Raw genomic sequence first — 16,929 nt, forward strand, 5'->3', positions numbered from 1 at the left:
GCTCTGTGTTCAGTGACATCACGTTAGTAGCTTGAAATTGGCCATTGTGTTAGAATATTTACACAGTGGAAACCAATCAAACCTACCAATTCAGGTTCAACTGGTTTTTTTGTTGATTGTTTACTTAAGTAAGTGATGAAAGAAGGTTAATAATGTGAACTTTATTTAAAAGTGTGCTATGTGTCTAGCTATTTCATTGTAAATACCATACAAATTCAGAAAATACTTTGAAAAGTATTATCTGATTCAGCATTTGTTTACATCATTGAGAAATAAGAGAATTTGGGAAATAATCTTAAGGATGAAAGTAGCTTCATTTCAATGAATATAATCTGCATGAAGGTCAGGAATAGTTTAGTTGTCATATATCATATTTATGTATTTATTTGAGAAATACTTTTTATTAACTTTTCGCTTGGAAATAATTTTAGCCCTGCAGAAAGAATTACAGAGTTCTTATTTGCCCTTCACTCAGCTTCTCCTAATTATAACACGTTACACAATCACAGTATAATTATCAATACCAGAAAAATGAACATTGATATGACTCCTGAGCAATCTACAGACCTTATTTGAATTTCACCAGTTTACTGGTCCAGGATTTAATTCAAGATCTCATTGCTTATAGAATATCATATTTAAAGAAAAAAAATATTGAGAAGAGTTAGTGGATTGAAACGCAATTCCATTTGTCAATCGTTGAATTGCAGCCATAGGTTTGCCTACGAATTCAGCAATAATCAGCAAAGCACTTTGTGAGAATCAATTGGCTACAGAGAATTTACAATAAAATGATTGCATATTTATTGTTATGTTTGAGTCCCATGCTATATATCCTTTATAGCCATAAAATTTATAACAGTATGAATATTATAAATATATATTTTTATTCTGGAGACTTGACTGTTACAATTTACTGGCTCAGCGATAACTATAAAACCTTCTTTGCCTTTGATGAGCTGTTTGATCTGAATTCTATTGCTTTTATCCTGAGCAGACACAATTTTGTACTGTTACACCATTTTCTATATGAAAATTTTTTGCTACACTTCCTGGAAATTGAAGACCTTAGTTATGTTCACTGTTCAACAATTGTAGAGAAAACACCCAAGGACAGGCAGTAGAGTGTAGTGGTTGAGACTAAAAATTCTGGATCCAGACTCTCTTGATTTAGCTCTAGCCCTGCCTCTTCCTAGCTCTGTGACTTCAGAGAATTTTCCTTAGCCTTTCCATCTCCAAGGCAGAGGAAATTATTAGCATATAACTCATAAGATTGTTAAAATTAAACAAGTTTATACATCATAATTTTTAAAGAATATTACCTGACTAACTAAAACATTTAAGGTGCTAACTCTTTTTAAAATCATATTATTAATTCTTAATATTATCCCTGTAACAATTAGTTTTCCCGAATAATTAAGTCCTTCTGCATAGCTTTGCCACAGTAGATTGGAAATCAGGCTGCCCTCTGTCTTAGCATGTCTCTTACTCGTCCAGAGTAGTGGAAACATTAACCTTCCTAGAGTCAGCCCAGGGAATCAATATTTTCTGTAGAAAATATCTGTAAGTAACTGCATTCAAGGTTTGCAAATGTGTAAAAGCTCAAGGTGTTCAAGAACTCATCTATACTGACCCCTGACCCGGATGACTGCTGGTTCCATCTGCTTAACCTACATGCTGTTGATAGTTGTACCAGGTCCCTTTCTTGTGTAGTGAGCTAGTGGGAGAATCCACTGGGGATGTCACAAAATGTAAGTCCTCTTTCCACTTTTGCCAATTCAGAGTTTCAAACTCTGGTTGAGAGAGAAATCATTTGTGGAATATTCTAAATGTGGATGGGATATTTTGCAAGTAAAGTACAACATCTGTCAAGTTATTATCAGAAGAAATATTCGAATAGGGCATTTTATCCTGTCCCTTTTTTTCTTTCTTTAATTGATTCCCTCTTGTCATTCCCTCCCTTCTTTACTGTCTTCAGGCATTAAATAGTCTGATGTCTTATATTGTTCTTTCCTTTCAAACTCCTCGGTTACCTAGAAGAATCTCTGTTTGCCTCCAATGCATATGTTATATTTATGCTCACTTCGCATAAAACATTTATTTCCTTTATAGCTATAGGTATTCTATATGTCTGATATTTATTATTTTTCCACTGGAAATGGATACTGAATCAGAAATCTAGGTACAATGAGACCACTAAAAATTTCATAATATTCATGAAAGCAATAGGAGAATATGTAACTTTACTCATAATAGATAAAGCAGTAATTTATAGGAGAGATTTGGCCCCCACAATACTGATACTGGAAATGTTATTTTTCATTAAGATAGCAAGATTTCTGTACCAAAAGCTTTTTTTTTTTTCATGTAATACCCTATCTATAAAAACACTTAGATATCCTCATTGATATATATCTAATTTCTGATGTAGCTAAGCTCCATATTTCTTCCAACATAAATCTTTTGCTGCTCAATAAAAGCTCTTTTGAAAGGAACAAAAAGCAAAAGCATTTGAATGAGTACTTTAGATTTTTTTTAAGTTGAAAGCCGTTTTAGCGGTTTCTTATTTCCAATCTCATTGGTATTTTTAAAGCTTTATATGGAAAAAAGTTTATTGGTAAATATCTACCATCTCAAATTCAGCGACAATTATGAGTACAAGATAGGCTCTTTCTTTTATGGAAAAGAAAATTCACAGTCCTCAAAGCTCCAAATGTGAATTATTGAGGAAAAAAAAAGAAAGAAATGGCAGATTAGTTGGGATTAAACCCCAACATGATCAATTCCATTCAAAAATACAAAGGAGAAAAATATAGGCAGAAAAGTGTGCACATAATACCAGCTGATAAAAAATAAGTTTTCTGAATACTGTGTCCTAGATGTAATGAAAACAGATCTCAAACTGTTGAATCCCAAGATACTATTTAGAAATCTGTTCAATGTCTTTAAGTTACTGAGAATATATGACCCCTGAAGACATCGTATGCATCGCTCATTTCTGGCACATGCCAAAGGCCCATATTCTTACACTTCCAGTTTTCTATCCTGGTGATTTGAGTTGGGAAATAGGAAAACTTAAACACAACTTTGACACATATAGCTTAGTGCTTAGAACTGAGTCAGGCCTTAGTATTTAACTCTTCCCTGCCCACGTTCTCCCAGCTGACCATTTTCACTCCACTGAGGCTTCTCTAACAAAAGTGACTTTGTCTATAGGAGTTTCTTCTGCTAACTTCTACATGTTTCTTACTTCACCCACTTAACTCTGCTTTCAAGCAGAATAGCAAAAAATGAGTGGAACAGTTCCCAAAAGTATCATTGTCTCTTTCAGGATTATTTTTTCCACGATGCAGGAGAGCTGTCTATTCCCCTTCTAAGTTTAGTATCAAGTGCTTCGGTTCTGTGACCAATAGATAAGAGGGTATTATGTGTGAAAAATGTTGAATATTCAGCATTTGGAAGGGAAAAAATAATCAGAATTGCACAAACAGAAGATAGTAACTACTAAACAAATGTAGAATGCTGTTTCTTCAAAACAAACAAAAACAACAGAATGATTTTGACACTCCTATGAGAGCCTCAGCCCATGTCTGCGCTAAAACTTGGGTTAATGACTTTTATTTTTCATAGCATTACAGCTGAAAAAAGTATTTAAAAATTATTTGGGGTCAAAAGTTTGTCAGTATAATCATGGGACTACAGAATGCTACTTCCCATCCATCTTACCACCACATGACTAAAGTTTTATTTACAGCAGTTCTTTTACCTGGATCATCATGTTTGAATATCAAGAAAAAAATTACAAGGTGTACTAAAAGAAAAAACAAACAAACAAAACTTGAAGAGACAGAGCAAGCATTAGAGCCAGATCTGGCAGGAATGTTGGAATTATCAGACAAGGAATTTAAAACAATTATGATTAACATGTGAAGGACCCTAATGGATAAAGTAGACAGCATTCAAGAACAGATGGCAATGTAAGCAGAGGGATAGAAAGCCTAAGAAAGAACCGAAAGGAAACACCAGAGATGAAACACGCTGAACACAAATGGAAAATGCTCTGATGAGAGTACTAGCAGGCTGGAAACAGCTGAGGAAAGGCTCTCTGAGCTAGATGATATATCAAGAGACTCTTCAAAACTAAAAAGAATAGAGAACAAAAGACAAAAAAAATACACAACAGAACTGAATATCCAAGGACTGTGAGCAAATTACAAAAGGTGTAACATACAGGTAGTGGTACTACCAGAAGGAGAAGAAAGAGAGAAAGGAACACGAAATATTTGAAACAATAATTACAGAAAATTTCCTGGAATTTAATATCTTTCAAAACTAATGACTTTCTTCACTTCAGTGGACTGTCCTCTCCTTTACTTCAGGACTTTTAATATGCCTTTCTTTCTCCCTGAATCTCCTGCCCTCCCTCCTGCCCAGTTTTCATCTGGCCAAGTACTTCTCCACAGCAACTAAAATATCTATTCCTCATCAATGCTTTTCTTGACCTCACCAACCAGCTAATACTAATTAGGGAAGATTTCTTTCTACTCATTTATTAGTACTTTATATACACTTTTTAGTTACAACTGCCACACTGAAAATATTCATACTGTGACTACTGATTCCTAAATAGAGAGTGGATTGTATATTTATGGGCACCAGGATTATCTTGTTCAAATTGTGTGTCTTGAGTCTGATCTATCTGACAGGTGCTCAAGAAATAATGAGTGAGTGAGCAGTTGAATAAGTGGAAGACAATTGGTAGGGATGCAATGTCTGGCCAGTTGGGACAGAGGAAAGGGCCACAGACCCTGAGGCTGCTTGGGAGACAATTTTCAGCAGGGGGTCACAGAGGGAGGAGGTGGGCAAAGGAAACAAAAATAAAGCCCTTGAGTGAGTGGATAATAGAATGGAAAGGAATAAAATGGAAAGAGTTAACAGGAGGATGGATGAGGGGAGCAATTACACTAATTTTATGGCAGAAATAACTTTGTTGGACCTCAAGGGCACAGAAGCCAAGTCATTTTATTAATATCGACACACTTATTAGCACTTACTATGTGGTGGCCACTGTTCTAAGCACTTTCACATATTAATTTACTTAATGATCAAGCATTGTTATGATTAAATACTATTACTATCTTGGTTTTATAAATGAGAAAATGGAGGCAGAGAAAGAGCAAGTCAAAACAGCAAGGTTCAGAATTGTCTGAGTCAACTCTCTGGTCAGATATGTAGTGAATTCCAATGATAGAAATAATCAACTATATTTTTTTAATCTTCCTTACATAGACTTCTATTTGGACTTGCTTTTCCTAAAAAAAGTGTCAAACATATCAAACTCCTCTTCAGCCCACAAAGAGGACTCAATTCTTTGTTGAATGTAGTGTGTACACTTACTTGTTTTCTGACACGTTCAACATGTCCAGCCAGCCAGCTCATGGTGATCTCCCTAAAACCCTGCAGAAGTCATTCATGCGGGTCCACTGGATGGCCTTGTCCCTATGATGCCTTCACAAGTTCATAATTCTAAATAACTTGAATAGCTTTCATAACTGCATTCATTGCTTTTCAGAGACTAAAATTATTCAATTTATCTACCTCAGAGTCCTCTTAATCAATGACTCTTCTTCATAATCTTATTAAGATATGCAAACTAAGATATTGATGACAAAATTTTACTAATTTGATATTTATCACACCTAAATGAGTAAATTTCTTTATTGATAGTGCTAGGTAAAGGAGAATATTTGATATACCTCTGCAAATCTACCTGTATTCATAGTGATTCTGTTTATTAAATTAATTAATTGTTATACAATAGAAGTATTTATATAAACATACAACAAATAAGTCAACAATTTTTGTGCTTTTATTTCTTAGTCAAATCACTGTGATTTCATTTTGGTTGTTAAATTATTTTGTTTTGAATATAGGAAAACTAGAGAAAAGTTATATTACATAAGATAATGAAATGCTTTGAACTTAAAAGCTTAGAGATATTTAATGATACTTAAAATATTCCATATCTTCCAAGTAGCAATTAATTCTGACATGCTAGAGGAAAATTCCTCTTCACATTTTAGGAAATATCCTTGACAACAATTCATGTTCAAATGTCACTTCCTCCAGAAATTCTTCCATGGGCCTCAACCCTGGGTCAACTGCCCTACCTATGTGCTTTTTCTTAATTTCCTTAAAGGGATTTTATCATACTTGTGAAAGAAAAGTGATGAGATGTAGGTGCTCAAAGGGAATGTTAAATCAATATTGTTGTAAATAGATGAATCTTGATTCAGATAACAGCTATCTCTCATCAACAGGGCCGATGGGAAAATGGCAAGCAGAAAACACGATAATGGCTTACACTTAGCTGGTTCAGAGCTACAGTGCAGATACTATACTGGGCTAAACCAAAGCCTGAGAAATAATGCAGAGGATTAATAGGCTTCTTAATTCCCACAGTCTTCTGGAAAGATGAAAGTAAAGAGAAAATTTCTAGCATAGCCCACGTGAGCTTCAGATAAAGAATATTGAAAGCACATAATGAGGAGAAGAGGGGTTTCCTGAAACTGTCCTGTATTTATTTATTCACTTCATTTAGACTGAGCAAATTATGTTGCTAGATTTCACTTAACTAGATTCCAAGGATTTATCAGTGAGAGACAGACAGGGTCCCTGGCTTAATGGAGCTCACAGTCTCCCGGTATTGCTTTAGCACAGTTGTCTCCCCTTGCTTAACTGTAAATTCTCTGAGGACGTAGAGCACATTTTTTCTGTTCACCAGGCTGCCTCAGCACAGGGCATCATGCTTCCAACACAGCAGGTACTCAGCTCACATCTGCCAATTCATTGTGCAGAACATACTGTCGTGGGTGCTTAGACCCATGTGCTCATTGTTAATAAAATACTTACGAATGTTAGGCTAGACTGAATCTATGGAGAGTCTGCTGCATATTTGCGGACATAGAAAGAAACTCACTTGCCCAGTTTCTTCACGTTAGTCTTGCCTGTGGAAGAGTCTCTTCTCAGGTGTGTGAACTTGAGCTGCATAGACAAGCTCAAGGTGCACACACAGTAGAATTTTCTTGAGGTTGCTTTTCCTCAAATTATTGCTAGGTAAGAATCCTTGGAGAGGGTATAGTGCAGTGGTAGAGTGAATGCTTAGCATGCACAAGGTACTGGGTTCAATCCCCAGTACCTCCATTAAAAATAAATAATGAACCCAATTACCTCTCCCGCCTACAAAAAAAATAAATAAATAAACAAAATTTAAAAAGGAAAGAAAAAAGAATAGAATTTAATGAGTATAATAAAATTACTTCGTAGTCTCATTGTCACAGGAAGAGAATGATAATACTTCATATTATTAGCAGTGTTTACAACACTTTACATTCACAGACTCACAAGTTTTGTAAAGAAGATCATGGCAGTCTTAACTCTTAAAGGGCACAGAGGCCCAGGGAAGACAGAGAGACCAAGACAAAAATGAAATGGTTTCTCATTGCTAGTTACTGAATATTTTATTAACTAGTCCACTAGCTAATTAGCAATATGTTGAGCACTCCTTTGTTTCCGTAAAAGCACAACGAACTAACCAACAAAAAATCAGTGTCAATATTCCAATCCACCATCTTTTTCTACTTTAAGAAAATGAATAGACTTGAAGTTTTTCTTCTTTCCTCTCTTCCCACAAGAGGCTACAAATTAAACTCAGAGATGCTGAGGACAGAAATGTTTCTTACTCCTAAACTCTCAGGGATGTGCTGGGACAAGTCTTCCTAACTGGGTCAGCAGTTCTGAAAATTTGCTGCTTATCAAAGTAATATGCAGAGCTTTAAAGAATTCCAACGCTTTGTTGGCACTCTATGCCAATTAAATCAGAATATCTGGGGTGAGAAGAATCAGTACTTTTTAAAAATTCACAATGAAGCCAAGTTTGGGAACTAATGAAGTGTCTCAAGAAGTGGCTAGTCATATGAGGAGCCCAGATCATCCTCTCTGTCCTTCCGTCTTTATAGTTTCCTTGACGATAAGAATTGCCTGGAACGTTATTGAACAGTTGATCCTCCCCAGCTTCTCTCTTGGAGATTCTGATTTAGAGGGTCTGGGGGGATGCTTAGGAATATGTATTTTTTTTACAAGTACTTCCTGGTAATTCTTAGCTCAGTGAAAGTTTGGGAAACATTAAGAGGTGATTGGTCAAAAAAAAAATGACTTTAGGTAATTTCAGTGTGTCAATGTAGGTTTAATCAGTGGAAACAAATGTTCCTTTCTTGGGGGCAATGTTGATAATGGGAGTGGCTATGTGTGTAGAGGCAGGAGATATATGATAAATCCTTCACCTTCCCCTCAATTTTGCTGTGAACCTAAAACATCTACAATAAAGTCATAATCTAAGATTAAGTATAAATTAGAGTCATTGATTAAAATAAATAATAAAGGACAAAATGCAAATGAAGATGCATAATGTCTCATTTTCATTTTGGAATTCATAAATTATCAGCTACCTGGGAAATAAGCCTTGGGACTGAGCAGTAGACAGTAAATATATGGTTCTGGATTTCACAAAGAAATACTAAACTAGAGGTAGCTGCTGGGATAGTAACAGACTTTCAATGTCCACCTGCCAAAGGCCACAAGAAACACACCTATCATCATGGACCTTTTCCAGTGAAGAAAACTATGCACTATAGGAAACTTTGGGGTATGCCAGTGAGAGGGGGTTAGGGAGGGCTTGAGTTAGCAGATAGAAATTAATGCCATTAAAGATTTAAAGTTTTATTCTGTTTTATATTTTAAAAGTTTTTTGTGCAAAGTAATTTTGGACAGTGTTCAAAGAAATATGTTCTGGGTTGAGCACCTTTAGAAAGCAAAAGCTAAGATATGGAAACAATCTAAATGTCCATCAACAGATGCCTGAATAAAGAAGATGTGGTATATATATAACACAATGGAATATTACTCAGCCATAAAAAAGAATGAAATAATGCCATTTGCAGCAACATACATGGACCTAGAGATTATCATATTGAATGAAGTAAGTTAGAGAAAGACAAATATCATATGATATCACTTATATGTGGAATCCAAAAAAAAGATGCAAATTCTATTTACACCAAAAACAGACTTACAGACATAGAAAACAAACTATGGTTACCAAAGGGGAAAGGGTGGGGAGGGATAAATTAGGGATTGAGGATTAACAAACACATATTACTATATATAAAATAGGTAAACAACGAAGACCTACTGTATAGCACAGGAATCTATATTCAATTTCTTATAATAACATATAATGGAAAAGAATGAAAGAAAAAAAAATATATGTATGTATATGTATGACTGAATCACCTTGCTGTACACCAGAAACTAACATTGTAAATTAACTACACTACAATAACATTAAAAAAAAAAAAAGAAAGGAAATTCTATGACTGAGTACCCTAGCAGTTTTTATCTAGGCTGTAGGAGGATGGGAGTAGGGCTAGAGCTAATTGGTAAAGAAGCAGCAGCTACTCCTATGAGCTCAGAGAAGAGGATTTCTGGTCCTTTCTGTGGTTGCAAAGTTTTCTAGAATTGTACCCACACATGATTACAACATGGTCTTATTTTTGTCTCATTCAGTCAGTCATCCAGAACCTTGTTTGATGTGGGTATTCTGTTTCTGTTAATTAGGATACAATGTGGCCTAGTTTTTATGACCAAGACAAATATCAGCTGATAGAGGTCAAGGGTTGATCTTTCCTTTCTCAAAACTAAAACTGCTATTTAAAACTATGAGCATCTCAAGAGATTTCCTAGATCCAGTGTACAGATAGCAAGAAGTAGATGATATAAGGTAGACCCTGAATTATATTATCAGTGCTTTGAAATCCTTACCTCTCCTTCTTTCTCAACCACTTGCATCCCCAAACACTAAAAATGCCTTTAGGTCCTGGGGGTACTAAAAAAAGTATCAAGTTTTACCTCTAGTAAATTGACAAATCTGGTTGATACAAAGCCAGGGGATTCCACAGGAGACAGCAATGTGGCATCTAAAACTCTTTTCAAAAGCAATTACGTTGTTTAAAAAACCTAAAGATCATAAAATCCAATTCTCTCAAAATTTAGAGCAGGAGAAGAGGCTTTTGCTTGCTATTTCTAAGCACACTAAAAGAAGGATGGAGAACATTTAAAATAGTGGTTATGAATAGACTTACCATATGACCCAGCAATCCCACTCCTGGGCATATATCCAGAAAAAAACCCTAATTCAAAAAGACACCTGCACCCCAATGTTCATAGCAGCACTATTTACAATAGCCAAGACATGGAAATAATCCAAATGTCCATTGATAGATGACTGCGTGAAGAAGTTGTGGTATATTTATACAGTGGAATACTATTCAGCCATAAAAATGACAACATATGCCATTTGCAGCAACATGGATGTCCCTGGAAAATGTCACTCTAAGTGAAGATAGCCAGAAAGAGAAAGAAAAATACCATATGATATCACTTATATGTGGAATCTAAAAAAGAAGAAGAAGAAGAAGAAAAATGAACTTAAATATAAAACAGAAACGGACTCACAGACACAGAATACAAACTTGTGGTTGCCAGGGGGAAGAGAGGTGGGTAGGGACAGACTGTGAGTTCGAGATTTATAGATACTGATAAGTATATATAAAATAGATAAACAAGTTTATACTGTATAGCACAGGGAAATATATTCAAGATCTTGTAGTAGCTCACGGTGAAAAAGAATATGAAAACAAATATATACATATTCATGTATGACTGAAAAAGTGTACTGTATACCAGAAATTAACACAACATTGTAAACTGACTATAACTCAATAAAAAAATTAAAATAAAATAGTGGTTATGAGGAGTGGGAGAGGAAGCTGACTAGAGGAACACAGTAGAACGTCAAGCTATTGTTAAGGGTCCAAATGAAATTAATCATCACACATTTGGCATCAGTCAATTTAAATCCTCTCCCATGGTTTGACCATTCACTAAAGGCTCAGAAGTGTAGGGTCATAGAAGGTTAGCATGTTGGGCTCTCATTTCCTATTTAATCCAACCTCCTAATGCCAATCTTCTGTTTACAGATTTAATTTCAGATATCTCTACAAACAGATAGCACAATATTGCTGTTAAAAGCACAGATTCAGAGACCATTTCCCAGGGTTCCAAACTTGTGTCCATATCTTTCTTGATCTTTGGCCTTTGACAAGTTAATTAATCTGTGCCTCAGTTTTTCATCTGTAATGTGAAGACAGTAGCCTCATGGATTGTTATGAGAAATAAACAACTTAATACATGCAAATTTTCTTAGTATGTCCTAAGGGCATTTTTTTAAAAATTGCTATTACTATTGTTTTTGTTGTTGTTTGTATTATTATTATTATCATCATCATTACCATCATCATCATCATCAAGAATTAATTTCACCCAAAGAGAGATCGAGGCTTTGTTCCAGTTCTGGTAGGTAACTTCTATAAAAGTGTCTTTGTTTTTCATAGTGGGCCTATCAAAACACATCTGGTAGTTTATCCTAATGGCATGACTCAAGGTGGGACCAATCCCATATGATTATCTTACAGTGAGGACTGACCATGCAGAGAGGTCAACCATGTGATTACAAAGTTGGGACATTGGAGGTATGTGATATTGACCTGACATCTGGGGATAGAAGGGGACTGGAGACTGAAGTCAACTACATAGACCATGAATCGTGCCTGTGTAACAAAGCCTCAATAAAATCTCTGAACACTGAAGTTTGAGTGGGTTTCCTGGGTTGGCAATTCTCCATTTGTGTGTTGCCACACATCAGCACCAGGAAGGTAACACACCCCTACAGACACAGAAAATTTGTCTGTAACCCTCCCAGTCCCAGATTCTACCTTAAGAATCTCTTCCTTTGTCTGGTTTTGATTTGTAGCCTTCGGCTATAATAAAATGAAATCATGAATACAGTGCTTTCCTGAGTTCTGTGAGTTGTTCTAGAGAATTATGAAAACTGAGGATGGTTGTGGAAACTCCCAGCTTTGTAGTCAGCTAATCAGAAGTGAGGGTGGGGACCCCTGAACGTGTGGCTGATGTCTGAAGTTCTGGGCAGACTTGGTAGTAGGAAAGGCTATGCCCTTAACCTTGAATTTGGCTAAGTCTATAGAAATAAACACTTTAATACATGTAAATGCTCTTACAATATAGTAAGTTCTGCTCAATCATTAGCTATTACTATTATTTTCACAGTCACTTATATTATTATTATTTTCAAATTCATATCCACTTTTGATAAGCAAAGAATAATTTACGCTTGAATTTGCTTGTATGTTAAAACACTACTCTTCCCATTTTCTGATGCCTTGGCCTCCTGAGCTTGGGTATTCTTTTTTTTTTTTTTAACATTTTTTATTGATTTATAATCATTTTACAATGTTGTGTCAAATTCCAGTGTTCAGCACAATTTTTCAGTTATTCATGGACATATACACACTCATTGTCACATTTTTTTCTCTGTGAGTTATCATTTTTGTGTATATTTCCCTGTGCTATACAGTGTAGTCTATTCTACAATTTTGAAATCCGAGTCTATCCCTTCCCACTCTCCACCCCCCTGGTAACCACAAGTCTGTATTCTCTGTCTGTGAGTCTATTTCTATCCTTTATTTACGCTTTGTTTTTGTTTGTTAGTTTGTTTTTGTTTTTGTTTTTTAGATTCCACATATGAGCGATCTCATATGGTATTTTTCTTTCTCTTTCTGGCTTACTTCACTTAGAATGACATTCTCCAGGAGCATCCATGTTGCTGCAAATGGCATTATGTTGTCGGTTTTTATGGCTGAGTAGTATTCCATTGTATAAATATACCACCTCTTCTTTATCCAGTCACCTGTTGATGGACATTTAGGCTGTTTCCATGTCTTGGCTATTGTAAATAGTGCTGCTATGAACATTGGGGTGCAGGTGTCATCCTGAAGTAGATTTCCTTCTGGATACAAGCCCAGGAGTGGGATTCCTGGGTCATATGGTAAGTCTATTCCTAGTCTTTTGAGGAATCTCCACACTGTTTTCCACAGTGGCTGCACCAAACTGCATTCCCACCAGCAGTGTAGGAGGGTTCCCCTTTCTCCACAGCCTCTCCAGCATTTGTCATTTGTGGATTTTTGAATGACGGCCATTCTGACTGGTGTGAGGTGATACCTCATTGTAGTTTTGATTTGCATTTCTCTGATAATTAGTGATATTGAGCATTTTTTCATGTGCTTTTTGATCATTTGTATGTCTTCCTTGGAGAATTGCTTGTTTAGGTCTTCTGCCCATTTTTGGATTGGGTTGTTTATTTTTTTGTTATTGAGTCGTATGAGCTGCTTATATATTCTGGAGATCGAGCCTTTGTCGGTTTCACTTGCAAAAATTTTCTCCCATTCCGTAGGTTTTCTTCTTGTTTTACTTCTGGTTTCCTTTGCTGTGCAGAAGCTTGTAAGTTTAATTAGGTTCCATTTGTTTATTCTTGCTTTTATTTCTATTGCTTGCATAGACTGCCCTAGGAGAACACTTTTCAGATATATGTCAGATAATGTTTTGCCTATATTTTCTTCTAGGAGGTTTATTGTATCTTGCCCTATGTTTAAGTCTTTGATCCATTTTGAGTTTATTTTTGTATATGGTGTAAGGGAGTGTTCTAGCTTCATTGCTTTACATGGTGCTGTCCAGTTTTCCCTACACCATGTGCTGAAGAGACTGTCTTTATTCCATTGTATATTCTTGCCTCCTTTGTCGAAGATGAGTTGACCAAAAGTTTGTAGGTTCATTTCTGGGCTCTCTATTCTGTTCCATTGGTCTATATGTCTGTTTTTGTACCAATACCATGCTGTCTTGATGACTGTAGCTCTATAGTATTGTCTGAAGTCTGGGAGAGTTTTTCCTCCAGCCTCTTTCTTTTTCTTCAGTAATGCTTAGGCAATTCTAGGACTTTGATGGTTCCGTATAAATTTTATTATGATTTGTTCTAGTTCTGTGAAATATGTCCTGGGTAATTGGATAGGGATTGCATTAAATCTGTAGATTGCCTTGGGCAGTGTGACCATTTTAACAATATTGATTCTTCCAATCCAAGAGCATGGAATATCTTTCCATTTTTTAAAGTCTTCTTTAATTTCCTTCATCAATGGTTTATAGTTTTCTGTGTATAATTCTTTCACCTCCTTGGTTAGATTTATTCCCAGATATTTTATTACTTTGGGTGCTATTTTAAAGGGGATTGTTTCTTCACTTTCTTCTTCTGTTGATTTATCGTTAGTGTAAAGAAATGCAACTGATTTTTGAACGTTAATTTTGTAACCTGCTACCTTGCTGAATTCTTCAATCAGCTCTAGTAGCTTTTGTGTGGACCTTTTAGGGTTTTCTATATATAGTAACATGTCATCAGCATATAATGACACTTTTACCTCTTCTTTTCCAATTTGGATCCCTTTTGAGCTTAGGTGTTCTTGATATGACTATTCTGGTCTCTACCTACTGCCCGTTATTCCTGCATCCTTTGTTCTCCACACAGCATTCAGAATTACCCTTCAAACATATAGGTCAGATCATAAATCTCTACTGAGCAAAACATTTTAATAATGTCCCATATAACTCTGTACTGTATTCACACGCTTCACAAAGGCCTGGAAGAGCCTGGGTAACGTGGCTCTCACTCCCTGTCAGTCTCCATCACATACCATGTCCCCACTTGTACGGTTCACGCTAACAAGCCAAACTTCTTACTCTTCATCAAACACATGTCCCCATTCATGCATCAATCAACACCTGTATACTTACAATACTTTCTGCTTGGAATGCAATTACCCGAGTACATTTCTATGATCCTCCTCTTTATACCATTTCACTCTCTATTCATATAGCATCTTTTCAAAAAAAGCTAAGCATGCATTGAATGAATGGATGAAGGGGCAAATGTGTACATGAAGAAGATAAAGAATGAGCAGATGAATGAATAAATGAATGAATGAATGCATTCCAGCCCTGGGAATGAAAGTTCGCTTATGCAAATAAAGCTTTTTGGAATGAATACTCTGACATTACTAAATTTGTGTAGATGTATAATGCTGGCTTTTTTTTTTATCTGAAAGTAAAATTGAGCAAATACTACAGCTTGAGGCAACTGGAAGATGGATTTGTCATTGAAGTGAAAATACAATCAGTGAAGAAAATTAAAGCACAGAAATAAAACTTCGATTTTGTAAAGGATATGGAGGACTTGAATTGAAATTTGTGGTTAAAATAAGAGCTCTTAGGTCACATTAGACCTAAGTACAGTATTACAGAATAAATAATTGTGTACACATAATGTTTTCCATGAAATCGTGTTCTAAGTTACCTTAAGGTACATTCTACAATAAATCATATTTTAAAAGCTTATATAAAATAGAATAAAGCTTTGAATCTTTTAATAATGTTAACTCCTACATATCATATTTGATTTTTGAGGTCCCTTAAGATGATCTAATTAGAATTAGTCAACATAATTTCTACTGTATATAAAGAATATTTAAATACTACTCCTCAACGATTGTGAGATTGCTTTCATGCCATCTGCAAATATAGAGATTGCTTTAACGTTGTCATAAATGAATAATCAAAGTTAATTAAAAGTTTCATTGGAAAAATGATGAATTTCCAAAATATGTATTGATAACATGCTTATAAGAGGGACTCATTCCTGCTGTTTTTATTTTTACAATCTTTTGTGTATTTTATTTGCTTAATAAATATAACTAAAGTTAAGGGACTGTATTTATCCATTTTCCCTATGAAAACTAAGATAGAAGAATGCTACTTATGGACAAAATTTAGTCCTTGTGAATATTTACTGCAACACTGAGGTTTGAAATAATAGAATACTTTTCTTTTAGGGTGACAAATTAAATTCAGAAAAATAATAATATTTTAATGTTGCATTTTATATTTTTTCCATTTCATATAGCTTCCATTTAATCTCACAGATAAAAAAATGTTTCTTACAACTGGTATTACCTTAACACTAAATAAAAGAATATTCTACTAGTTGTGACAACATGGATAGAACTTGAGAACATTTTGCTAAGTGAGATAAATCAGACAGAAAAAGACAAATACTATGTGATATCACTTATATCTTAAATCTAAAAGAGCCAGACTTGTAAAACCAGAGAGTAAGATGGCTGCTAACAGTGGGTGGAGGGCAGTGAAATAGGAGATGTTATTTAAAGATACACACTTACAACTAGTAGATAAACAAGTTCTGGAGATCTAATGCACAGTATAGTGAATACAGACAATAATATTGTATTATAATCATCAAATCTGCCAAGAGACTGGTTCTTAATTTTTCTCACCACAAAGAAGAAATAATTATGTGATATGATGGAGGTACTATCACTATAATAGTAATCATACTATAAATCAACATGTTGTACTCCTTAAATTTACACAATACTATATGTTAAATGTACATCAATAAAAAAAATTTCAATGAAAACTGATCCAACTTTTAAAAAATGTATTTTATGAGCATATTTCAAAAATAACAACTTGTAGACAGCTTTGCCTATGTGCTAGCACCCATGTACTTAACTATCTCAGATTTATAAAGTTTATCTATTATAATCTCAATCTATGAGAAGCATGACTATTTTGAGAAATATGAAATTTGTAAATGGGTTCACAGGTAAACATTTTACTTTAATATCTACAGTATTTAATGTGTATCGGCAGAAATATAGTTTTTATTTGCATAGACTTCACAGAATATTCATTTGAAACAGAAAGTAGTTATCAATGGTAATGCTGCCTAACTGAAAATAAAGATATCCAATATAATTTCACAAAGTCCTAATAACATGAAATTTATGGGAGTAGCAGTGAAGTTTCATTTTCCCTCCATCTTTGATCCAA

Source organism: Camelus dromedarius, chromosome 1 (genome assembly GCF_036321535.1).
Source record: "Camelus dromedarius isolate mCamDro1 chromosome 1, mCamDro1.pat, whole genome shotgun sequence".
In the NCBI taxonomy this organism is placed as follows: Eukaryota; Metazoa; Chordata; class Mammalia; order Artiodactyla; family Camelidae; genus Camelus; species Camelus dromedarius.